This window comes from Canis lupus, chromosome 3, assembly GCF_003254725.2.
Source record: "Canis lupus dingo isolate Sandy chromosome 3, ASM325472v2, whole genome shotgun sequence".
In the NCBI taxonomy this organism is placed as follows: Eukaryota; Metazoa; Chordata; class Mammalia; order Carnivora; family Canidae; genus Canis; species Canis lupus.
In genome coordinates, this window is record NC_064245.1 from 48292091 (window position 1) to 48306376 (window position 14286).

A 14286-nucleotide genomic window follows, 5' to 3' on the forward strand; every position below is an offset into this window, starting at 1 on the left:
AAAACATTGTGACAGTCCCAGCTGAATTAGTAAAAAAAAAAAAAAAAAAAAAAAAGGAAAAAAGAAAAGAAAAGAAAAATTATTGTAGATAAAATAGCAGTACAAATGGAACGTTTCTGTCATTGTTTCTTGAAATAGAATAACTAAAAATAAGACTGATAATAAATAGGTCTGTAATTCCAAATGATATTGGCAAAGGAGAAGAAAGAGTATGTGGGGAAGTAGAAGGGCATTCCATTCCTTATCTTACAGAAGAAGGAATCAAAAATTATCATAGTGCTCATGAACTTGATAGTTGGAGAATCTATGTATTCAAGTGTGATTTTGAAAAACCTAATTAGAATAATTCAAGAGAATATATGCTTGTAAATATTGGGGAAAATGAAAACCAACAACAATTATAATGTTGGGAAGAAAACAGTATAACACAATGTTCAAAATCATGGGCTTTTGAGTTAGGGAAATTTGTTTTTTGAAAATGTTCTGGCACTTACTCACTTGTTCACTTTGGTCTGGAAAATTCAGAGCCTCTCTTCCTGTCTGTAAAAGTTATAACATGGGGGTTGTGGGGATTAAAAGGAATCTTTATAGAAGGAACTTAGTCCAACGTCAATAAACCAGTTATTATAAATTGTTGTTGCCAATCACTATTTTTTCTTTTAGTATCATTTATAGTAAAATATTGAAAATGTGTAGGTCTCTCCAAGGGTCTCCCCAAGCTTCCCCAGGAAGCACTCCTGACTCTGTTTTCTGAACCCACTCCTCAATTGTCTAATCTTTGAAAAAAAATTTTTTTTCTTTGAAAAATTTTTGATATGGATCCTGTTCTAGATTTCTGATCAGTTCCACAGACACGACACTTAGAATGTTACTCTCTTTGCAAGATGGACTTGGCCACGACCAAGCATGAGTCTTCTGTGTTTTCATGCCTGTAGCTGTTTCTCCTGTCAGTGTCCAGACTCTGTTCCCTTGAACTTCACCTGAGTAAACCCCCAGAGATCCTAAATAATTATCCAGGATGAGGGGATGGGACAGTTTTAACAACAAATATAATGATTTATCATCCTACATTAAAATATTAAAACTTAAAGATTGAGCTAAGAAAATCCAACTGTGGGCAGCGTGGGTGGCTCAGCACTTTGAGCGCCTGCCTTCATCCCAGGGCATGACCCTGGAATCCTGGGATCGAGTCCCATATCGGGCTCCCTACATAGAGCCTGTCTCTCCCTCTGCCTGTGTCTCTGTCTCTCTGTCTCTCTCTCTCTCTCTCTCTGTGTCTATCATGAATAAATAAGTAAATAAATAAATAAAATCTTTAAAAAAGAAAAAAGAAAATCCAACTGTGACCTACTCACAAGAAATATACCCAAAACAAAATGATACAAATAGATTTAAAAATGAATAAATGGTTATCAGAAAAATATGAACAAGAAAAAATATATTAATATTAAATTCATATGAGACTGAATACATGAGTCAGAGGGTGCAGAAAAATGTGCAGTCTTCAATAAATATATAAAAAGAATATATATTTTATACACCAAATACATAAACCAAAGATGTACAAGAAGAAATGGGCAGAAACACAATTATTTTATGCAAGCCATTTATGGAATTACTAGACTTTGAAAAAAACAAGTAGATAAAATAGATACATTTCAAAGGATTTGCACTATACATAATTAACATATTTAAAACAAGGAAAACAGAAGAAAAAACTTTCTAAAGATAAGCATAGAAAAAAATGAACAGATTATTAAAAATAGAAACAGTAAAGTAGATGCACAAATTCAAGAACTGATATTTTTAAATGCAATTCAAGAATATATGAGAAGTAGAGTGAGAAAACAAAACTTAAAAGTAAAAAAGAAATGTTAAAATAAGAGCAGTGGAAAACTTTAACACATCAAAAAGTTTTATTCAAAAACAATGTCAGAAAATTTGGAAAACTGAATAGTTTCCAATAGTTAAATAGATATTTTATTGGCAAACTTGACCTGACCCTAAGATAATTACCTCTAAAGATATCCTATTGCATTAAAATTTTACCAGTGATAACTTTCAACTTTCATAAAGACAAGTAACTCCAAGTGATATGTTTTGTTTTTCCAGATATAAAAACAAAAGCTGAAAATCTAAAGATTCACTGTGCGAAGTTAGTGTAACACTAATATAAAACCGACAAAGATAGCCCAACAAAAGATCAATAAATACTATTATAATTTTGCAGTGACATATTATATATCTCAATGATACGATGAAAACCAAAAGACAAGCCAATACTATCTGGCTTATATGATGCAGTCATTTTACAGTTCATACAGATGAATATCAAGTAAAAAAAAAAAAGAAGAATATATTGAAATGAGAAAAGTGGGGCAGTTATATTAAGGATACATGTCCTACCAGCTATTAAAATATATCGAAAGCAACATCCGACAGAGGAGTATGGTTTGAGCTCAAGAACTGGTAGACAGATTGATAGGATCAAGCAATCAGCCCTGAAATAGTCTCTAGTATATATCCCAGCTTAATAAAGTAATCACAACAAAGAAAAAAATGCCAAAAGAACAGGTTATTCATCAAATGGTTGAGAAAATTGATTAACTCAAATTATAGCCTTGCTGGTGCAATAGCCCAAAGCAAAAACAACAATAAAAAGAAATGGATGAAAGAACCACACATAGACAAAAATATAAGTGAATAATTATCAGATCTCTGGGGAGGGAAAGGCATTCTACGCATAAGAGCAAACAGAAGTAATTGCAAAGGAAAAGCTAGATAGACTTTACTATAATACAATTAGAACTCCCCTACATCAAGAAACATCACTGGCAACAATAAACTCACTAATTGGGAAAAGCAGTTGAGCAACAAGGCAGAAGGGTAATAACTTCGAAACATAAAGTGCCCTTACAAATCGATAAGTAAAAGTTTGATACTCAGAAAGAAATGTGGGCAGAGGATCCACACAGAAAATTTAAAGAAATGCAAAATCCAACAAACATGCAAAAATATTCACATTCACAACTAATCAACCAAATACTAATTAAAGCAAATATAGGACATATTGTATTCACCTTCCAACATGGCAAAACATTTTTTTAAAGAAAATTTTCTGTGTGGCTGAAGCTCTATGAAAAGGCTTGTTAATGAAGTGCTGGCAAAGGTGTGAATTTGTGTCTGTCTGAGGAAAATGATAGGGTGATGCCTATCGTGGTAGTCAAATTGTTCACTTCCATTGGCCCAATAATTCTCCTGATGAATCTGTCGAAAGAAAATAATCGGAGACACAATTATAAATACAAGTACAATGCTTTATTGTCTGTTGATTAATGTTTATTGAATAATTATTTGTGACACTGAAAAATTGGGAAGAATGTATATTTTCATGAATAAGGGACTGGGGAAATTAAGTTACATTTTCCAGAAAAGACAGTATTTGACTATTTTTATTTCTGCTTTTTTAAGTAGGCTCCATACTCAATATGGGTCTTGAACTCAACTCTGAGATCAAGAGTTGCATTCTCTACCGACTGAGATAGCCAGGTGCCCCAAGCATTCACCCATTTTCTAAATGATCTTTGGTAAAACATTATAAGAAGGGGGAAATGCTCTTAATAAATTAATAAGAGAGAACAAAAAAGGAGGATTCCAGATTTTATGTGTGGTATCATCCAGTTTTGTTACATGCACATATAGCATGTTTAGGACCGTGTGCTTGTGGTCAGAGTCAGACTATCTAAATTTGAATCACCTGAATTTGAATTTACCATCTATTAGTTTATGACCATGAATAATTTATTCAACCTTTCTAAGCATCAATTTACCTATCTTTAAAATGGGAATAAAAATAAGACCCTTCTCTGCGTATTGCTATGTGTATTGGAAGAGTTACACAATATCCAGTGCCCAGCATAGTGCTTGACTCACTCCTGGCAAGTTTTATGTTCATATACATTTCCGAGTAACCATTTAAAAAAATAAATATGCATTAGGATTATAATTTTTTTACATTTTATTCATATTTTAAAAATTTACACACACTCCATCATTTCTGGACCCAAACATTACCTTGTGTAACGGGAAGCCTCCAGCCAACTGACATTTCTCATGTGCACTGTCCAGCTCGAAGGCATAACATGAAACCCAGGCTGCCGTCAAATTCAAACTCCATCCTTCTAAGGTTATTTTTTTTTTATATTTTATGTATTTATTCATGAGAGAGAGAAAGAGAGATGCAGAGACACAGGCAGAGGGAGAAGCAGGCCCCATGCAGGGAGCCTGACATGGGACTCGATCCCGGATATCCAGGATCAAGTCCCCTGGGCCGAAGGCGGCGCTAAACCACTGAGCCACCTGGGCTGCCTTCTAAGGTTATTTTGAAAAAGAGATCGGATATGTGTCCTTTTGTATTCTCTTACTTTATATCTCTTATCTCTTTAAGCAAGTGTTCTCCCTTTTCCTTGTCCAGAGCCCTCTTCCTAAGTATAAATGTAACAGGGTATTTTTGGCATAACTTCCAAGGGAATGTTAGAAGCTAAACCTGTAGTAGCCAGAGCAAACTCTGGTGGCATTCCAAATCACTTAAACAAAGGGATCAGTAAGTCTTGAGTTACCAAAGAAGATATTCATTAAAAATATAAGAAAACAAGGACTTCTAGAAGGTAGTATATTAACTGTGTTAAAAGAGGGAAAAGGTGCTACTATCTTTTTCATGTTGTCACTGAGAATATCCAGAGATCACATCTCTCTTTCTTTGTCAAATATACTGGACATCAATGACGGAACATTGTAGGGGTAGATATAGAATTGGTGGTAGGGGAACATATGGGTGAAGGGAAATCTCGTGTCCTCCAAAACTGAATCCCCAACAGAGAAGAGCCTTCAAATATGGTGAAGTCAAGTCTTTCTTTCTTTCTTTTCTCAAAACTGAGAAAAATCAATATGCCACCATCCAATTACTCCTCAGGGGCAAGAAACACTTAGGTACATTGCCCAGGGGCCGAGAATTCATCTGGGATGAGATGGAAAATCAGTGACCACAATGAGATCGTGAAACAAAGACCAAGTGCTCAGAGTCCCTGAATGTCAGTTTGATGTGAAGACAAACACAAAAGCCAATATCATTGGTAGAACTATGAAAAAAGAAGGTTCAAGCTGAGGTCATGTATTGCATAATATATATTTATTACAGAATATGTTAGAGGTCAATAAAACTTCATGCTGCAAGGTGAGTGAAGTACAGAGACTTAGTTATGTTAATAATACTAGAAAAAAAATCAATGTGAACATGTGATGTTAAAAAGCAATATTTTTCCTGCTAGAAGTGCTTCGACAGCAGCATCATTCTGTTCACTGCCTGGTTGACAAGAAGTCCTAAATGCCCAGATTTGGATCTCTCATACTTCACTATATAGAACTGGCATGTCTGGTATACGTGCATGTGCATGGTGGCACACAGATACACACAGAATAGAATGGTCCTGATATACCCTATCATTGCCAAACAGCAGAGATGCTTTCAAAGATGCCAGGAACAGTGCTGAAAGAACAAAAGAGCTAGCTTAGAGATCTCCCACCAGCCAAATTGGAATTTGAGTATGAAAATAAGTATAATAATCGTGGTTAATTGAAATATGTTGAGTTTGGGAAAGGCCATAATTTCATAATGACATTAAGAGAAAAGTTTAAATTTAGTACACTAAAGGTAATTAGGATGAGCAGAGAAGTTGGCTGTAAAGGGACCTGTTTAATTTCTTATTAATTTTAATGAGAGGAGGTTAACATAAATTGGTATTCTATTTCTTCTATTAATGGTTTGATTTTAAAACACAGACATAAAACTGATGTCTGAGTAAGTAGAAGAGGAAAAATATACGGAACTGAGTTAGCCAAATCACCCTGGGAAAATATACAGAACCAAGAGCAAGAGAGACTTAACTGGCACCAGTGCTCATACAAAATAACTCAGCAGAAAGGAAGCTCAAAACTTTGTTCCAAGATGATGAATAGGCCAAATGCCTTTAAAAAAAAAGAAAAAAGAAAAGAAAGAAAAGAAAAGAAAAGAAAAGAAAAGAAAAGAAAAGAAAAGAAAAGAAAAGAAAAGAAAAGAAAAGAAAAGAAAAGAAAAGAAAAGAAAAGAAAAGAAAAAAGAAAAGAAAAAAGAGTGCTCATTGCATAACCTTGCTCTCCTGCTCCTGGGAGATGAAACCATGACTTATAATGAGACACCAGTACAGCACCCATACATTTTAAGTAATGCCAATAGACCAAGTTATCACAATGACCTGGTCATCACAATGACGAAACAATGGGCTATGTCATGCAGGCCAAGAGAGACTTCAACATTTCACGGGGAAATTCCAAGCTACCAAAAACAAAAAATCCATGGGAAAAGCTTGGGACCTACATTTTTTTTCTTAACTGATGTAGGAAGAAAAGATTATCTTATAAAGGAAGCTTCAGCCTGATGTCCTGGCTTGGGTTTGAATAGCCTTGGGAGAAATAACCTGCATTTGGGCCATAACCAGGAATCTGACACTGTCTGTGTGGCTATCTGATTTGATATTCTCTCTGGTCTGGGTAAGAATACTATGCCCTTGGGAAGATTTGTAATTAAGTACTGCTGCAGTTTTAGGAAGTTTAGAAGGGATATTAAAATAATAAAGAGGAAAGGAAATAAGATGTTAACATTTTAGGAACAGGTTTAGGGATAAATGTTTTTTGTAACCATTATTATTTGTGTATGTTTTACTTATTGCTTGATGTGTTTGAAATGCTCAAAAGAATGTCAACTAAAACAGGGAATGAAAAAATGTTTTTTGGGACACCTGGGTGGCTTAGTGATTGAGCGTCTGCCTTTGGAGGGCCTGATCCCAACATCCAGGGATTGAGTCCTGCATCGGACTCCCTGAGAGGAGCCTGCTTCTCCCTCTGCGTATGTCTCTGCCTCTCTCTGTGTGTCTCTCATGAATAAATAAGTAAAAAAAAAAAAAAAAAAAATTTTTAAAAGGATATTTTTTAAAGACACTTTTAGGATTTTTTGTGAATCTCTTAAGTTAGTTTCCATTACCTTTGGGGGAGCAGAAGGCAGATCATAATGGGTTAAAGAGTAAATAGAATAGGGCCAGGACTTTAGTAAGTCAAGTGAGGCATTCTCCTTGGGAGCAAAATCTAAGGGGGTGCTAAAAAACGAACTAATCAAGATTAATAAAATATTAAGGCAGTATTTTTAAAATATCAAAATTAATTGCAAAAACTCTGTGAGGAGCAAAATATCAGCATGTTTTAAATACTGACAGGGTGGAGATTAAGAGATGTGGACAGTAGGTACATACAATGGGTTCTTTTTCTGAAGCCCTCTGTGCAAAGAACGAGGGAGGTTTTGAGAGAAGGGAACCCAACCCAAAGTCAATGGAGGTGAGTTGGCTTGCTTATTGATTTAAAGATGGGAGACACTTGAGTGTGTTTATATACTCAGGAGGGGGCCGGAGTCCTTTCCTTCCTCTTCCAGCAGCTTAATTACAAGGAGGTGGAGGAATTTTGGGCAGTCCAGATGGAGCTAGGGGACAAACGGATTCTTCCCAGGTGCATAGTGTTACAGTGGGAGGAGGAAGGGAAGGGCTATCATGGCAGAGCTGATGTCCTGCCTCAAATGACATGCAATTCTCGCTGTGTAATAGAGACACAGGGGGTCTTCAAAACATGCCTATACCTGGTTCTCTACCTCTGACCCCTAGAGCTTGACTTAATGGGTCATCCTCATGCCCCTCTCCAGCACGGGCTGGGTATCAAAAGATTTTAAAGCTCCCAGGTAAAAGCTCCACTGCTCTCCATCTCCTGTGGGTACACTTTGTAATCTAGATCCACCTTGTGAGCTCCTCTCCTAACCTCTAATGTGGCCATTGCCAGGAGAAGGGCAGAGGAGAGAGGAAAGAATCCTTTTTTCTGCCTTTGACTCAGGGTCATAGGTAGGCAAGATCATATGATTTTCACTTCAAGGGTTCTGTGCCTTAAACTTTTCCACCGTGAAACCCATCAGTTGTCTGATGAGTATATTAGTGGCAGGTCCTGCGTGGTCCTCAGTACTGGGTTCCCAGAGCTGCCGCACCTGAGAGTGCTCACTGTTATCATTCCTCTTTGAAATTCTGATAAGCGCTTTAGGTTGGAATAGCCCTGTGTCCCGGGCCACAAGTCTTTAGCTTTTATTTTCAAATTTCAAAAGTTAGCTTTGAAATAAAAGGTTTATTTCACCACACAAGCCTACGGTTTCTCCCAGGTGAAAGAAATTTAGGTTTAATCAACTTTTTTTGGAATTTTATTGCTGTTAGTCCACCCTTTTCTCTGAAAGTGCTTCAGGACTACAACAGCTGAATATTTGTCTTATTTTTATCTTTGAAGGAGTACAGTGGCTTTGTTCCACACTCTCTGAAATTAATAAATGAAATCAGTGGTAGCCGTTCTGAAGCTTCCTCTCTCTCTTTTTCAAACCAAATACAATTATTTGATCTAATAATCAAACAAAGAAAGCTTAAAGTAAGAAGGAAGAGTAGAGGAGAAGAAGAAAAGGAAAAAGATGAAGTAAGGCTGCACAGCAGCCTCAGTGGAAGAGACGCGGGAACAGAGTGTGTCTCATACATAAAACAGCACGGAGCATCTAGTAGGTGCCTATTAATTACTGTTTGCAAAAATGAATGATCAGTTAGTCTGCCCTCACTACTCTTTATCAAAGCCAAAGTCTGTTCTCTGCATGAGATGATCACAGTAGCACGAAGTAAGAGAAGAGGGTAGGGAAGTTTCTTTCGGAGTGTAAATAATGGCCAACCTGGGGTCTTGATGAAATCAAATTAGGGGTTGGCTGGTGAGGAGGTCTTGCCTCTTCCACCCAACTTAAGATTTGGTTACAGGTAGAGCAGCTGTCTCACATCTCATTGCTGGGGACCACCTCCCCTATTTCGATTTGAGGACAAGGGACCAAAAAAGCAGCTCACTTGCAGTTTCCCCAACTCCCTGGATGAATGTGCCCTTGCTCTGAGGGAGGGACCTGCCAAGGAGTCTCCCAAGCCCCACATTCTAGCCTAGGAAATATAGATGGGCATTTAGGTCTGCCTATGGCACTACCCAAGGACAGAGCAGGGCAAAAGCTGAACACATTCCTAGGAATTCACATGAGTGTTTTTGATCACTAAGGTCAGAGCACTTGCTTGAAAAAGAATTGAGCATTTCATCTGGATGAGCTGTACTGTAACTGGACACTTCTGCAATGACAGACAGCATTTGCTTTTGTCAAGAAGCTCTTGTAGCAGAACTCTGAAAATACAAGTATGCCCTTATTGTCTAATACTATAACAGACTGGAATTTCAAATCGCTGAGTTTTGAGATGGCCCAGTAAAAGCAGAGAAATCCATGGGTCCAGTTTGCTACAGAGCCACATATGTTTAAAAAAAAAAAAAATGTGTGTGTGGGGCAGATTGTGCTTTCCTGCAATCACTTTTTTTCATTCACATAAGTTAACACATGGTGTTAAATTACTTTTAGGTGTACAATATAATGATTCAACAAGTCTTTTTTTTTTTAAACAAAAGATTTTTATTTATCCATGAGAGATGCAGAGAGAAAGGCAGAAAAATCAGGCACCCTGCAGGGAGCCTGATACAGGATTAGATCCTGGGACCCCGGGATTACAACCTGAGTCAAAGGCAGACAGTCAACCACTGAGCCACCCAGGTGCCCCAGATTCAACAAGTCTATACCTTTCTCAGTGTTCATCGGGGTAAAAGTACTCTTAATCCCCTTTATCCATTTCAGCCATTCCCCATCCACCTCCTCTCTGGAGACCACTGTTTATTCTCTGTACTCAAGATTTTGGTTTTCTGTTTATCTCATTTTTCTTTGTTTCTTAAATTGCATGTATAAGTAAGATCATTTGGCATTTGTCTTTCTCTGACTGACTTATTTCACTTAGCATCATACCCTCCAGATCCATCCATGTTGTTGCAAATGACAAAATTTCTTCCTTTTTGTGGCTAAGTAATATTCCATTGTATGTGCATACCACAATTTCTTTGTTCATCTATGGGTAGACACTTGGGCTGCTTCCATTTCTCAACTCTTGTAAACAATGCTGCAGTAAACATAGGTGTAAAACATAGGCGTAAAATCACTTATCTTTGCAAATAATTGATTTTGTTTTCTTTGGGTAAATACCAAGCAGTGGAATTACTAGGCCATATGGTAACTATTTTTAATTTTTTCAGGAGCCGCCATACTGTTTTTCACAGGGGAGGCACTAATTTACATTCCCACCAGCAGTGCACTGAGGGTTCCTTTTTCTCCACATCCTTGCTAACACTTATTTCTTGTGTTTTTTATTTTAGTTATTCTGACAGATGTAACATGCTATCGTATTGTGATTTTTAATTTTCACTTCCCCAATGATGAGGGATGTCAAGCATACAGATGGCCAATAGTTACTACCACTTTGAAGTCCCAGGAAACACATTTGAAGGAGTGCTGGGATGGGCATGGGCTTTCGCATTGATTTCAAGAGGATGAGCCAAGAGTAATGGTGTCCTCCATACACCAGATGGAATGTGTCCTTCTATGAGTCTGTTACAAATCATAATGTATTCCACAGACTATTTGCCCTATCTGCGATGCTAACCCCTGGAAATGAGGCTATTCTATAAAAGCAGTGAGAGGAAATGGTTTTAAAACCACCCCATGCAAAAGGCATATGTAATGATGGTAATTTATCGTGTTACAGATCTGCATGTCAATTCATAGTGCATTTAGTACAGCAACAGAGAAAAAATTCAAGTACATATTGAGGAAATCATGGGTGATAATTACAATCAAAGAACATAACCCTATTTACTTTTTAAAAATCTGTTTTTTAGAAGTAATTTGTAAAGAGGAATCCACCATATTTCTATTTCAGGCTTCAAGAGAAACGGATTCATTGAAATGACATTCTTTCCCTTTGGAGATTTCACACTAAAGGAATTTAAAATTAACTTTGGCTTCCTTATCTCAATGGGCTTTGCACAGGCTGCTCCCCCTGTATGAAATGCTCAGCTCCTGGGTCATTTGGTCCATTCCCCAGGCCTCAGCTTATGTTATGGGCTGGGTTGTGTGTCTCCAAAGTTAATATGTTGAAGTCTTAACCCGCAGTATTTTGGAACGTGATTGTATTTGGAGATGGGGGTCTTTAAGGAGCTAATGAAGGTCAAATGAGGTCGAGTGAGTGGGTCCTAGTCTGACCGCACTGGTATCCTTATAAGAAAAGATTAGGACAGGGACACACAGGAAGAGACCATGTGAAGACACAGAGAGGACAGCCATCTACAAGCCAAGGAGAAAGGCCTCAGAAGGAATCAGCCCTGCCGACACCTTGATTTGGGACTTACCTCCAGAACTGTGTGAGGAAGTAAATTTCCGTGGCACCCAGTCTCAGCCCCCACAAACTAGTACAGTTTACCTATCACTTATTTTACAAAGGCCTTCCATCTAAATTAGGTCAGCCTATACACCTCCTTAGGCCACTCTGCATTATTCCTTCACAATTCTTACTGCAATTTATAATCACTGTAATTCATAGAATTTAAGATGCCATTGACTGTAAAATGCACCATTATTGTATGGACCTATAGGAACGTTTAAAAAAGCTCAATGTTAGCTCCTGGGAGAAGGAGGTAGAAAAATCTCTCCATGACAATTATAATACAGGCTTGTGGTCTGAAGTCCGACTACAAGTGAGGTCCAGAAAACCTCAAGCAGAGGATGTAGTTTAAAGGGGAGGGGAGCAGGGTGGGTTCCATGTTGGGAGTAGCTCCAGGTAAAAGAAACAAGTGCAAATGCTTTCTGGAAGAATTTGACTTCCAGGTCATCTCAAAAGTAAGACTGGTTCTAGCAGTCTTGATATTGGATATGCTGAGATGTTTAAGTAGATAGTTGCATCTTGAAATAAATGACATATGCTATAATTTATTTGCACAAATAGTTGCTTAATGTCTAAGATTCACAGATAGTATTGGTATCCCTTTGCCCACACTTTTATCTCCTTTTCCTGGTAGAGTGCTGGTATATAGTGGGCACTCAATAAATGGGAGTGGAATCAGTGAGTGAGTAAAGCAAATTCTTCTTGAGCTTCATCCATTGAAGTTTTGCTTTTTTATTTTTTTGAGCCCCCGACACGAGGCTTGAACTCAAGACCCTGAGATCAAAACCTTACCTGAAAAAATTCTAATCCTTTTTACTATTTACTTATTCGTGTTGAATAAACTTTTAATGCAGTGGCAAGAATATAAGACCTGGAATTCTGGAAACTTAGATGTTGGTCTTAGCACCTTTATTGATTAGCCCGAAGATTCTGGGTAAAGGCTTTAAGTTTTCTGGTTCACTATTTACCTCTCTTGCAGAATGATAAGGTTGTGTTCTATCATTTCCAGGGGCCCTTCCAATTCTAATAGATTGTGCTTCAAGTGTGTCATAAAAATGTCAAGGAATTGGGGATTCATGGTCATTATTGTGACCAACTGATAATCAGATAGGCAGTTCACACAGGGCTGAGAACTTGTTCATACAGGAAATCCTCATACAAAACTCTCTCTTCATTGCTACTAACACCAAGGTGATACTTTGATTGTTTCAGATATTTTCACACAGTGATGTAAATAGCAGTGGACTGACGATAAAGGGTAGGAAACTGAGCCTGAGGAAAATAAAACACTATTGGAAGAGTCAGGTGTTTGTCATGGATAGGAGAAAGCCCAAGGCTTTGAATCAAGGCAGAGACAAATGACTGAGATCAAGGCAAATTGTATGTAAGAAGTAAGGTAGATTTATAAGAAATAGGACAGTTCAAATCCTGAAGCTCTGAGCCATGCCAAGGACAATTTATGGACAATCAGGAACCAGAGGATTCTTTTTTCTTTTTCTTTCTTTCTTTTTTTTTTTTTTTTTTTAGGAACCAGAGGATTCTTAAAAGCTGAAGACACAGAGCAAAGCGAAGAAGAATACAAGGGAGAGTCCATATATTAGGAGTAGCATGCCCATCGCTGCCCTGGTTCAGGAAAACTTTTGGTCCATTCTGTCAGTCTCATTGGTTTCCCCTCTGCTCATGAAAGCTCAAGATTCTGTTCAGGTGCTAACAAGCGTCTATTGCGTTGTCCATAGGCAACAGGTAAGACAAGGCAAAGGACCCTGGTCTAACCTCTTGGCCCTGCATGGTTAATGGCTAGAAGACCACTGGCTGCATTGAATGACCCTGCTCAGCAGCAACCAGGCCTCGCTGGCTCCCACTCTGTTTCCATCTTCTCTTACAAAGGAAGTTCCTCCTGGCATGCTTTGAGGACTAACTATAGTCACTCCTACTGATGAAGACACCCCAGGCTTTCGGCTGGCACTGGCCTCATTCTATGTATGACCCATTCTTCAGCAGCTATGCATGCTCAGAGAGTTTATTCTCAGTCTTCCTTCTGGCCAGGCAATGGCTTCCAGTCTTCCTCTCTATAAGGTGGAATGCAAATTTGGAATGCTGAATTTGTCCCAGGCCCTCCGTTGTTGACCTGAGATTATGCCATGGAGATGGGTTTGTTTTCTCCTCTAGGAAGGAATTTCTTTCAAGGACTAAGAATCCATGGAGGGGCCTTCGAGACTCTCTCGGTCTGCTGAGAATCCTGCAGTTCTGCATCCGTGCCTGCCCATCCTCTCTCAGGGTTTTGAACCAGGCCTCTGTAGCCCTCCTAATTTTTAACAGATCCACCCTGTGAAATATAGGTAGCTATGATATGCAAGCTATTAAACTTCCTGGGAAAGATGTCTCTCTAAACATAACTGGGTGAGGGTCGGGGAGGGGCAGCAGGAGCATTCCTGGGAAGCCAGGGAATGGAACAAAGCTCAGCCACCACCTGTTTCCTGTGCCACACTTTGGAGGCAACAGGCAGGATGAGGCAGGTGGTGGTGGCTGGAGAGCTGATCCATGCAGAGGAAAGCTTTGCCTGGTTGTGTGGCCAGATCCCACTGAAGACAGAGCAAGGATTAGGAAAGTCAAGTTTCTTGAGGCTAAGAAAGGATCCCTATTGATGGGAAGTGAGACTTGCAGCCAATAATGAGGTTCATCTGGCCAGACTCTGGGGGCTGGACAAAGACATAAGTGCAGGATGAGATCTAGTTCCTACTTTCTGGAAGGAATTAGCTTCCTGCATGAAAAGAAATGTGCTTAGTGTGGGGGCAGTGTACAAAGTTTATCAGGGGGAGAATGTAATGAAGATAATTTTAAA

The 14286-nt window shown here is 38.4% G+C and overlaps 1 long non-coding RNA gene across 1 annotated transcript in view; it reads right to left on the minus strand.

The window, feature by feature from the left end:
* Positions 1-3049: 3049 nt before the first annotated feature.
* LOC112653774 (uncharacterized) overlaps positions 3050-14286 on the minus strand; it is a 39913-nt gene continuing 28676 nt past the window's right edge. Inside the window, exon 2 of the long non-coding RNA XR_003132515.3 lies at positions 3050-3267. This is a non-coding gene — a long non-coding RNA (uncharacterized LOC112653774). The remainder of the gene's footprint in view (positions 3268-14286) is intronic.